At 53.8% G+C, this 11,514-nt stretch overlaps 1 protein-coding gene across 1 annotated transcript in view; it reads left to right on the top strand.

Annotated features, from left to right (window-relative positions):
• Nucleotides 1–11,390: 11,390 nt before the first annotated feature.
• Nucleotides 11,391–11,514, top strand: part of Tsnare1 (t-SNARE domain containing 1) — a 460,462-nt gene continuing 460,338 nt past the window's right edge. Inside the window, exon 1 of the mRNA XM_013520010.1 lies at nucleotides 11,391–11,441. The gene's annotated coding sequence lies outside the window, so the exon portion shown is untranslated. The remainder of the gene's footprint in view (nucleotides 11,442–11,514) is intronic.

The raw sequence follows: 11,514 nt of genomic DNA, 5'->3' as shown, positions 1-11,514 counted from the left end.
AGAGCAGTCTCTTAGTATAATTTCACCTGAGGGTGTTCTCTTACCCCTTTAGTTCCTGAAGGCTCTTTCTTTTGTGTTCCAGGTTGCACTTCCTTCCTCTGGGCACTGAATAAATCCTCTGCTTCCTTCTAGCCTCTATGGTGTTTGATGAGAAATACATTACTTGTATAATTTTTAGCTTTTAAATAATTCATTACTTTTCTGTCTACTGTCAAGATGCTTTTTTCTGTTTTTAGTTTTTAGCATTTGATTTACATGTGTCTGAAATGAATTTCCTCAAATTTATACTGCTTAGGGTTCTCTAATGTAGATTTCTGTGTTTTACTAAATTTGAGACTTTTTCAATCATAATTTCTTCAAATATTTTTCTGCATCACATTCTTTTCTCATCTTTCTGAGACCCTGATTTCATGCATCTGAGACCTTTAGGACACTATCCCACAGGTCCAGCAACTGCTTTTCTTCTTTTAACATTTTCCACTTGTTTACACTGGAAACTTTAAGAAAATTATACATATATTTGGGGACTTTATGCTGAGCTATATCCCTAATCCTTTGTATTTTTTCTTTAGAGACAGGTCTTACTAAGCTGCTAAGTTATCCAGACTGAGCTTGAATTTGTGGTCCTCCTGCCTCAGCTTCCCAGATTGCTAGGATTACAGCCATGTCCCACCATACCAGCCACATTGGATTGTTCCTATTGATTACTGCCCCTGTTCACCAGTTGCTTCTTCTGTCATTTCCTTCCTGCTACTGAGATCATATCTTATTTTTATTTTGGTTATGTATTTCTTAGTTCTCATGTTTCCATTTGTTTCCCCTTTTCTCTTTCCATTCCTCTCTCTCTCTTTTTCTCTCTCTCATTTTCTGAGATTTCTATCCTTCCATTTATTTCAAGAGTGTTTATATTTACTTGTTGGAACATTTTTATAACAACCACTTCTAAGTCTTTGAATCCTAACATCTGCTTTGTGTCAAGTTGGCTTCTCTTTACTGTTTTGTGCTAGATGAAATGCAAATGGTCCTTTTCATGTTCTTCACAAGCCAAGTCATTTTGGATTGTGTCCTGATAGCTGTGTCATTTTATAAGGCCCTAGATCTAAGCCCTATGGGAATGGAAACAGTCTTGTTTCCGTAGCTGGTGGGCCCAGTGGGGTCTCAGCTGCCGGTTCTGATCAGTCTTTTCTGACTGTGGCTTTGTGCCACGCTGGCATTCAAAGCCTGTGCAGATCTGTCCTATGCACATTTGTCCTGTGCACACCCTGTGGCCCTTCTGGGGCAGAGTCCACCCCATGGACATTTCTTCCAAGTGTGGAATATACTGCCTGTGTCCATGTATGCTCAGCTTGGGGATGAACCTAGGCAATCATAAGGAACTTTATAGGTCTCCTCCCCAGGCTCCCTGTCTCTTTCCCTATACTTTCTGTTCCCCAGAAAGTGGTCTTCTGGCCCAAAGGGGATTTTTCATTAAGATACTCTGCTGAGCACTTCTTGTGACTGTGACCTCACCTGGGATCACATAGGGTAAGGAAACGCCCAGTATTGTGAAGAAAAATATGGGCTCCCCCACCATCTTGAGAACATGGCACTACCGTCAGAGAGGCGATGTCCTTCCCTTAGCTCTTCAAGTGCTACTGGTCCTGCTGCTGGTGCTTGTACCATGCTGGCCATGACAGATGCATGGCTTGGGGTTGGGGCTGAGGTCATAGAGACAAGGAAAGAGGAATGAATGGGAAATTATCCTTTCTGTCTTCTGATTTGCTCCTTGAGCCAGGCCTGAAGGGATTTTTCTTCCATCATTCTCTGTCAGTGTGGATGCCCATGTCCAAGGCAGGCTGTGGGCTGCCTGGCTCCAAGCCCCTGAGGGAAGAGGGGCCCACTGCTGCTCTGAGGGTACAGCACCATCCAATTATCCTCCCCATGCTAATATTTCTTTTCTGAGCCCTTAGGGGTTGCATTCTCTTGGGGTTTACAGCCACTTTCAGTGGGGAAGGGAATATGGCTCTTCCCATCCTCCTTCTCTTGTCTCCAGCCAACTGCAGACCCAGCACTGTGGCTAGATCTGTCTCCGCAGCTCCACCATTAGAAATCTCTGAACAGGCATAGCTGTGAGGCAGGGCCTGGGTATGAGGGTTCTGAGGCAGGGGGCAGTGCCACTTCTTGCTGGTAAGTCAGCCCCAGGACACCCTGGTGAGGTGACCAGAATGGTAGCATGACAACAGACCTTTATGGGGGGCCCAAGGCAGGGTCTTCAGGGGTCCTAGGCCTCATCCTTGCTGTCACTGCAGTACTGGGCTCAGGCCCAGAGACCAACAAGGTGTCCTTTGGCCTCTCTGTGTGAAAAGCTTTCCCCACCTGGATGTCAGACCTGTCCTTTCCACTTTGTGAAGTCCACACCCCTACAGTTCCTGAAGTCCAAGGTCTTTGCCCTCAGCTTCTGACCTTGCCTCCCTCAAACAGGTCCTTTTCAGTCTTTTCAGGGTGGCCTGTCCCTTTCTCTGGCTCTCAGCTCCCTTCTCACCTCCCAGGTGTGGCCCACACCACTGGAAGCTGTGGCCACACCTCTGCATGGCCGTGTGGATGGTGCTGACCACGCCTGCACAAAGGGCCTCGCAGGTGGGTGGAGGCCTGGCCTAGAAAACTGGCACTTGGGCCCTCAGTAGCCTGACCCAGGGGCCCCAAGAAACATGGCAGTGGGAGAGACCTGCACAACTGATGGCCAGCTGTTAGCCAGTTCTCCTCCCCAGCCTGAGTCTTCCCATGGGTATGATGAGGGAAAGAGTCCATTGCATAGACTCTGTGTTCCAGAATGCTCTGCTCCCCCTCCATCTCCCACTTCTGCCTGGGGTGCTGGACAGAAGCACCCAGGAGCCAGGGCATTAAGGGGGTGAGGCCACATAGAACACGCAGGCCCAGACAAAGGGGTAGGGAAAGTGGATCCCTTGGCCAATGGTAGGGCATCACAGTGTCTGCTGCAGAAGGGTGCTCCGTGTTGGCGGGAGTTTGGGGGCCCAGTGCAGTGCATTCAGAGCCTGGGCCTGGGTAAGAAGAGCCCTGGGGCCTGTGCAGCTCTGCTTCTTCAGCTCTGGCCTGTGCTCATCAGTCACTCAACAAATGTTACAGGGCTCTTTGCCTGCGCTGGGCATAGGCCCACCTTAGAGTGCATATGGACGGGGGTCCTGTGGAGGTGCTAGTGTGTGGTGGGCCAGGAGCTCCCTAAAAGCCAAGCTCCACCCTGCTCTCTGCACTTCTACCTGTTCTGTCTATCCTGTGTACATGGGCCCTGTGTGCCCCTGCTCCACCCAGGGGGCCACTGAGTGGACTCCAGCAGTCCATGCCCTCCTTGTATGGGACTCTAATCAGCCAGTGGAGGGGCCTCCTTGCCCTTCCCCAGCAGCACAGACACCCTACTTCCCCTGCCCAGCACAGCCTCCCACAGCCATAAATGTTGGGCTGTGAAAATCAAAAGGACCTCCAAAGACCTGCCTGCCCACATCCACCCTGTGGCCACCATTGGTGGCCATGAGCCATACTGGGCCTCATGGTGCCCACTAGGTTGACAGTGGACAACACTTGTGGCAGGGGGAGTGGGAGCTGGGGCTTGGCTGGGACTCTCTGGTCCCTGTGAAGCTACTCTAAATGCCAAGGCTGGAGGAGGGGGCAGGCTTGGGCTCTCAGGAGATGGCTTAGTGAGGGTGCTGCTCCATCTCTGGCTCCTTTCATGCTGATGAAGCACGTGGCTCCAGTAGGGCTGACCCCAGCAGTGAGCTCCAGGCAGACAAGAAGGAGTGGAGGGAGGAGAAGCCCCTGGAGGACTCACCCAGGGAGGGGCCACACAGCACACATCGCACAGTCCTCCCAGTGAAGCACCTGGAGGGGACAGTTCAAACTCAAGCAGGGTCCTGAGCAAGACACAGGGCAGATCCTACCTGGGCTCCAGGACTGTAGGATCTCCTCCACTCCCTGCACCAGGCTGGGCCTCAGTCCTGGGCACAATCTGAACCTTGATCCTGACTGGTCACACACGGAGCTCTGATCTTACTGTGCACCCCACTGCCAGAGGCCTTGGTCACAGGGAACTGGGACTGAGAAGCAGAGGGCTATGATGACAGACACTAGGCCCCAGGCTTGGCAGGGTTGTATGCCACCGGCCCTGGAGCCTGTGGCTCCATAAACATTCTCCAACAGGTCCCAGGCTATTCTGGTCCCTGCTCCATCCTAACCCTGCCCCCTGGCCTGCCCTACCCCAGGATCTTCTCCAGGCAAGAGAGGTAGAGAGACCACACAAACACTTGGCGATGGTGACTCAGCGGGCTCCTCCTCACTTTATTTTTATCTCCATCAAGCCCTATAAGTACAGCAATGATCAAACACTGTCAATATCTCAACACCTTCTGTGCTGGTGCAGGCCCACCCTCATGGGTTGTAGCGGACCTGGGCAGAGGGACAGACATAGTAGGCTCTTGGTGGGGGGGATGCTCAGCTTGGACCACTAAAGGGTCCCATCTTCCGTTCTGTGGGAAGTCTAAACACCTTTTTTCTACGTGATAGAGCAAAGCATCAGCATTACACTTTCTTATGACCTCAGTTTTCCTACCTGAGAAATGGTGTGAACATCCAGATGCATGTGACCAAGCCCTGACCCCTGTGCCCACTTGGGAGAAGGTGGAACTTTTCTGTTGGGTCTCCTTTGCCCAGTACCTAGGCCAAGGCCCTCTGTAGATGTTTGTTATGCAAATGAACAGACAGTGGGGATGTGGGATGATGAGTAATGCTAGGGTTTTCAAGTTTTATACCCTCCCAATGATGCAGGGAGAGGGGTTTTACCCATCTTTTAGGTAGGGCAGGGATTTTCAGATGTTGGAGGGCAGAAAGTATCCAGACAAAGCACAGTGTCCCCCAATTCCTTTACATTTGCGAAGATGTGGATCAGGATGGGGCCTGCAACAGCCCAGCTGGGGTGGGAGGCATAAAATCCAAAAACCCACAGGTGTGGTCCTGTCACCTGAGCCAAGCCCTGTGGACACATTTCCACATGATTGGTCTTGGGTCTTATTCCTCCTGACAAGGATCTGAGGTTCAGAGAGGTACAACAACTCACTCTAGGTCACTCAGAAAGGAAGAGAAAGTACAGGGTTCTAAACAGTGGGTTGGTGAATCATTTGTCCAACCCTAAGATCAGAACTCCTGGTACTTCTGGAAACTACCAATTACCTGGGGCCAGGCTGGGTGGTGGGACCAGCTGTCACATAACAGCTAGAACAGGCTGGAGTCATTCAGCAGTCATCATGACTACCCATCACCATGAGCCAGCTACACGTGTGTGTGAGCAGCCAGCAGATACAGACCTTGGCATAGGAGGACCACAGGCCAGAGGGTTTCCCAGCTTTCCTCTTCCCTAGGGGCCATGTTGCTGCCAGAGCCCAGCGGGGTGTTTCCTCCTTGGTTGCAGGAGCCCCAGCGTCCTTGGACAAAGCAGCAGGAACAGGCTCTACCTCCACTAGAAGGGGATGTGTGTGCCTGGTAGCGTTTCACATCTCTGTGCCATTGTGAGATTGCGCTGGGGGTGTGGTGAGAAGGTGTTTGTGTGTGTTCAGGGAAGGGTCCTCAGCAGGGTTTGAATGGCACCTTGGAGATTTGCAAATACCCAGAGGGGACCACCCTGGAGCCCTAGGTGGGGAGACGAGGCTGAGAGCGAGCTGGAGAGATTAAGATTGGACCCCAGCTGTAGGCTTTAGGGTCAGGGAGGACTCCAACACTCCTGCTCAGTCCCATGGAGCAGAGAGGAGCAAAGAGGTGCTGCCACCTTCCAGCCAATGGCCTTAGCCACCTACTCTGCCTGGTAGCACAGGTGCCTCTGTCAGGGCAGGGCCTACCGACGAGCTACTCACCCCATACATGGGAACAGGCCCAGCGTAGAGGCAGAAACCTCTGGGATGCACTAGCTTCGGGAGAAGCACAGTGGATTAGAGCTGAGATCAGGAGCCAGGTAGGGCCAGAGGAGAAGCTGGCTGGAGGGATGACAGAGGGGCAGGACAGACAGCCCTCATGTAATGGCATGGCCTGTCCTGGGCCATAAAGAGCCCTTGGTAGGTGGACCAGGGGCTACCTGGTCTGACTCTAGGCCAGAAGGTTCTGCTCTGCCCTCCTGAGATGGGTGCCCCACTGGGAAACAGAACTGGGGCAGACATCCCTCTTTTCAGGTGGGAATAAAGGAAGGTGCTGGGGCTAGGGCTGCCCTTGTGGGGGCCCTTGGCTGCTCAGTGGGGCTGCTTTAGTCTCACCACCTAAGTCACTCTGGCCTTGGCCTTTCAGGGGCCTGGATACTTTTCTAGGATGAGGACTTATCTCTCCCCATAGTCCTGCAGGGCCAGACACAGAGCAGCCACTCTGGATCTATTGGTCCCCATTATCGAGTTGAGTGGCCCAGTCCCTGTCCTATTTGTCCCGGGGAGCTAGGCCCCATCCCTATAACCTATAATTCCTGTGGGTTCCTTTCCTCCACCTTGGTGACCACAGAGGACAGAGACCTGGGGTGGCTGTGTGGGGAGATCTGCTTGTCTGTCCTAGTGCTGGGTACATCCTGGCGCCTCACCCAGAGCCCCAAGGAAATGCCTGGCTGCAGCCTTAGCTTTCACTCACTTGTCCCCACACCCCTTTTCTCATCTGGTGCAACTGTCAGGGATGGTGAAGGGACAGTTAAGGCTCAGAGAGGATGGAGGTGGAGGGAGTGGAGGGAACCCCAAGGGCAGAGGAAGGACTGTTTTAATGTGGGCAGGGACTTCAGCCTGTAGGGATCACCCTCATAAGGGAAAGAGCCCCGGGCTGGAGCCATCAGCTCAGGGCTCTGTTTAATCTCCCTGCCCTGTGGTCTTGGGATCCCGCCCTGCCACAGGGCTCAGTTTCCTCCAGATTATTCTAATGATTTCAAATTCCCTCTGGCTCAGCCACTCTAGCTTACTATTCACTCAGTCAACAAACACACGAGGAAAACTAACAATGCTCCAGTTGCCACCAACAAGGAGCCCTAGATTTGGGGTTGGGAGCGGAGGATGGACAGTGTGGCGTGGGAGGGAAGGGGTGCCTGTGGGGCTAGATTGAACTTCCGGAGTGGGTGGCAGGGCCAGTGAGGTCACATCCTCAAAAACAATGGAGTGGCCTCCAGCCGGAGGGCCTGGCTACAATCAGGAGAGCTGGTTGCTGCAGGCAGGGTCTGGGACCCGGGCAGGTGGCTGTATGGGGCCCTGTCCTGACTGTGTGTGTCTTCAGACTGGAGCAAGTGAGCCCATCAAGCTGAGCCGGGGTCTGCAGTGAGCAGGACGGAGTCCTGGGAGGCAGTGCCTGACTGCCTCAGTGACCTTCCTATTTCCATCCGCAACCTGAGGTGGGGCTGTGGCTGCCTTCCTCCCACACACAGTGCTGTCGTGAGCTTTTTCGGCACATTCAAGGGGAGGGGGCCCTGGAAGTACAGACTGTTGTGATTTTGCAAAACACTGTTCTCTCTGATTTTACCTTCTCTCATTAGCATCTCATTACTGCATTTCCCTGTGTGCAGCGGTGGGGGCTATTTTTGGTGTCTAGGGTGGGGACGGGGGTTTGTTTCAGCACAGTAGGGTGAGCTCTTGGATTCCATAACTAGAGGTGAATGTGTGGGACTGTATTTCTGTATGTATGTGGATGGATGGTGGGGAGGAGGGGAACGGGAAGGAGGAAGAGAATCTGGTAAATTTCTATGTAATTTTAGAGTAAGAGTTTAGGCAGAGACTGACTCAAGAGGCAGATGTGACAGGCAGATGTGACAATCTTCTGCAGCAGCCATGTTAGGTTCATATTTCTCCTGCCTGGCAAACTCCTGCTCATCCTTCAGCACCCAGCCAAATCCTCCCGGGAAACTTCTGCAGTACTCAGGGAAAGACGCAGTGTTTCCTCATACAAACTTCTAACAACAGACTTATGGTCCAGTGGGTGAGTCTTTTAGGCCCATCTGTCTCCTCTTTCTTCTCTGAGATGCCCTTAGGGCATCATCCCATGTTTTTAGCTCTGGTGCTTGGAGCCAGTGCTTGGCATCTACTCAAGATAGCAATAACACACACACTCACTGTGGGTTCACATGTTCCCAGGGCTCCCAGACAAACTGACCCACTCAAACCCCCAGTCAGCACCCCATGCTGGGATTGTGACAGTGGGGACCACATGGAGAGGAGATCGAAGCTCAGATTGCCTGAGTTGCAGATCCTGAGGTCAGCAGCAGTGGGAGGGCCAGGATGTGTCCCCACAGGACAGGGTTTCACCCTGCAGGGATGCTGCAGCCACCTAAGTGACAGGTGTCAACCTGATGCTCACCAGGGAGGAAGGCTGCTGGTCCCTGGAGTTGGCTTTCTGAGAGCTTGCTGCTGTGGCTGGATTGTATCTTGAATGGGTGAGCAGGGGCTTGCCTTGATCAACCATCTGCAGGATGCAGTGGAAGCCCTGGCCTGACCTCAAGGAACCTGTCATTTGGCGGCATGGCTGATGTCCTTAACAGTAGTGTTGGCTTCAGTTATAGAAAACCCAATCACACCCAATCAGACAGGGCATAGGGAAGCAGGGCTTTGGTTCTTTCCTTCGGTCAAGGGGCTGGCGTGTGGAGTCAGACATGCCATGCACGGGTTTCTGTCCTCAGCCTAAAACTCTGCACCCAGCTGGCAGAATGGCTGCTGTCCTTGCTACCTTGTGCTCACATCCCAGGCTGGAGTGAGAAGCAAGGACAAGGGCAGTGAGACCGGCTAGTTAGCTAGAGTGTCCCTTCTGGAGGGTTTGGAGGCTCACTGGGCCTCCTTTGGTCACCCTGTGGCCAAGGGGGGGTCACATGGCCAGCTCCAGCTGCCAGCAAGGCTGGGCACTTTACTATCTTGGACAGAACTGGGGTTCTGTTGACAAGGAATGATGTATACATGGGTGACAGTGATATTACACGCTCTGCAGAATTTGATGGATGAAGAATCAATAAGCAAGTGGGAGAATGCAGGCTGTGACAGGTTGGAACAGGAGGTACAGAGGTGGAATGAAGTAGGTAGGTGGGAGGGTACAAAACCCTCATTAAGGACCCACGGCTGACACTGCTGGGTCTAGAAATACAGCTCCACTATGGCGCTGGCCACTCTGCTTCTCAGGGTGCAGGGAGCTTCTAGGGAAGCTTTAGTGGGTGCTACATCCAGGCTCCTTCTGAAGGTCTCCAACTATCTCGACCAGGGCCTGGAAAGGTAGATCCAGCTTAATGGGCTGCCAGCTGAGAAGCTAACTCTGACTCGAGGTGAGAGAGCCCACTGTACAAGTGCCAATTCCAATTACTCCTGGTGGCCTCTGTGATCTACCTAGGAGTGAGCCTCTTCCCTGGGAACTGTCCCAAGTGAGATGATAGAGGCCAGAGTTGCCCTGAGGTCACGTGACAGCCCCACCCAGGAGGGGCAGTGAAGAGAGTCAGGGATCCCTGACCTCAGGCCTGGGCCCCAAGGAGGCGGCAGGCTGACTACTCAGCATTCTCCTTAATCCTGCCCACTGGGCTCAGTCTGCAGGAATGGGCTCCTGGCCTCCACCGAGAGGTCTTTCTTCCTGCCTCTCCTTTTGTGGTGCTTGGGTAGAGCTGATAGGTACTGAGGCTCTCCTCTGGCGGCCCCTCTTCGGCAGCACGTGCACCCCCATGTAACTGGCAATGAAGCTATTCTTGGAGGACTGCCTGGATGGAGCACACTTCACCTCCATGTATTTATTTATTTATTTATTTTTGCATACGCGTGGTTTGGGAATTGAACATGGCCTTGTACATGCTAGGCAAGCACTCTACCACCGATTTGCACCACAGACCTCCCCTCCTTCTTTCCTATCTAGTAGCAGACAAGTGAAGTAGTGGGCAGACTGACTACCCAGCCCTAGACAGGTGCTAGCCTGGTGAACCTGTCCTTCAAGTGCCTGGGCCAGGGGTCAGTAGTCACCCATATGGCCTCCGTGGCTATCAGGGACTGGCTTCCTTGTGTTCCAGCTATTGTGGGGGAGAAGTGAGAAGCCCCCAAATCCTGGCCTGGCTGTGAGACGGGCGCAGGCCACTGCCCCCTGGGGTGATGGTGAGACTCAAGTACCCTAAGGACTTGATGGCCACAATCCTGGGACAGCCTTAGAACTGGTGGAACTGGGCACACACCTTGCTGCTCTCCTGCCCACACAAGCGCATGTTTGTGTCGCACAATGGTTCCTATATATGTGCCCAGACATACACTTGTGTTGGTGTCTACACTTACCTGCACACTCGTGCCCTATGCATGCACACCCACTCTGAGTGTTCTCATGACATTTGCTCAGTGTTTGCTCACACGTGTTCCTGGGCATGCGTATCATGCAGTGTCCATCAGCGTACCCTCATGTCTGTGTTCATGCACACAGAGCTTGTTTACGCACATTGGCAGGCATGCACACTCATGCACACACGCGTGTTCACATGCTCTCACACCTGTACACGTATAGGGAACTCATAATCATCAGGAATCAGAATCTACCCTGGGAAATCCCACCTGCCACCCAGTTCTGCCCAGGCCCTTTAGAGAGCTGTGGTGACATTTCTGACAATGATCTTGGTGCCCCAGGAGAGGGCCAGGGTGCCTGGCGCTGCGGAGGCCTGACCCCCTCCCCGTGCTCAGTGGCTCTGCGCAGGACGCACAGGCGTTGGAGAATGTGTGACACAGTTGCGGTGAGGGGTGGCCACCATTGAATGATAGCTGCAGGGAGGACCACATTGTTGGTCAAGGTGCAGCCTTAGGCTGGCTCTTCTCCCCTGGGTGTGGTTCTTGGTTCACCCGTGGGGACACAGGCTGAGAAGTGTCTGTGGTCGGCCCCTGTCACACACCCTGAGGCAGCCTACTCCCTGGTGCCTCTTTTTCTGCTAACCACTGGAGGGCCAAGGGACTGATGGAAAGCCCTGTGTCTGGGCTCTGATAAAGGAGGCCACAGGCCTCAGTGGTCCCCAAAGAGGCCTCCCCATTCTGCGTGCTGCCCCCGGCTAAGGACCCTTCAACCGTCTTGTGCCTCAGTTTCCTCATCTCTACCAGCTCCTGCTCTTCCATGGTGGACCCTTTGGGCCCAATGCCAGCGGGAGCCTTCACTTCCAGGGGGGTCTGAGGACGCGAGCCGGAGCCCTCTGCCAGAGCATAGTGAGATCGAGCCTGCTATGCCTTCGCGCGCGAGGTCACCACGTCAGAACTGAATACGGCCGCCAGCCAGGTCTTTTGGTCGCGCAGGACGCCGTTCGCGCCGGTTCCGGGCGCGCGGGGCACTTTGGGATTAGCAGCTGCGAGCTTGAGATGGGCTCGCACCATTGGCTGGCGAGACCGCCACGTGATGTTTGGGTGCCCGGCACGCCCCGCATCGCCCTCCCACAGCGAGCTGCGGAGCGCAACCCAGAGCCCGGGCAGGTGAGGGGATGGGCGGTAGCACTGGCTGCGGGCGCGAGGGCGGTGGGGTGGCGGGGCGGAGGGCGGCGTGCAG

Source organism: Chinchilla lanigera, unplaced genomic scaffold (assembly GCF_000276665.1).
Source record: "Chinchilla lanigera isolate Chin_1 unplaced genomic scaffold, ChiLan1.0 scaffold00053, whole genome shotgun sequence".
NCBI classification, from domain to species: Eukaryota; Metazoa; Chordata; class Mammalia; order Rodentia; family Chinchillidae; genus Chinchilla; species Chinchilla lanigera.
The sequence above is the reverse complement of the archived record's forward strand: the minus strand, read 5'-3'. Positions and strand labels throughout refer to the sequence as shown.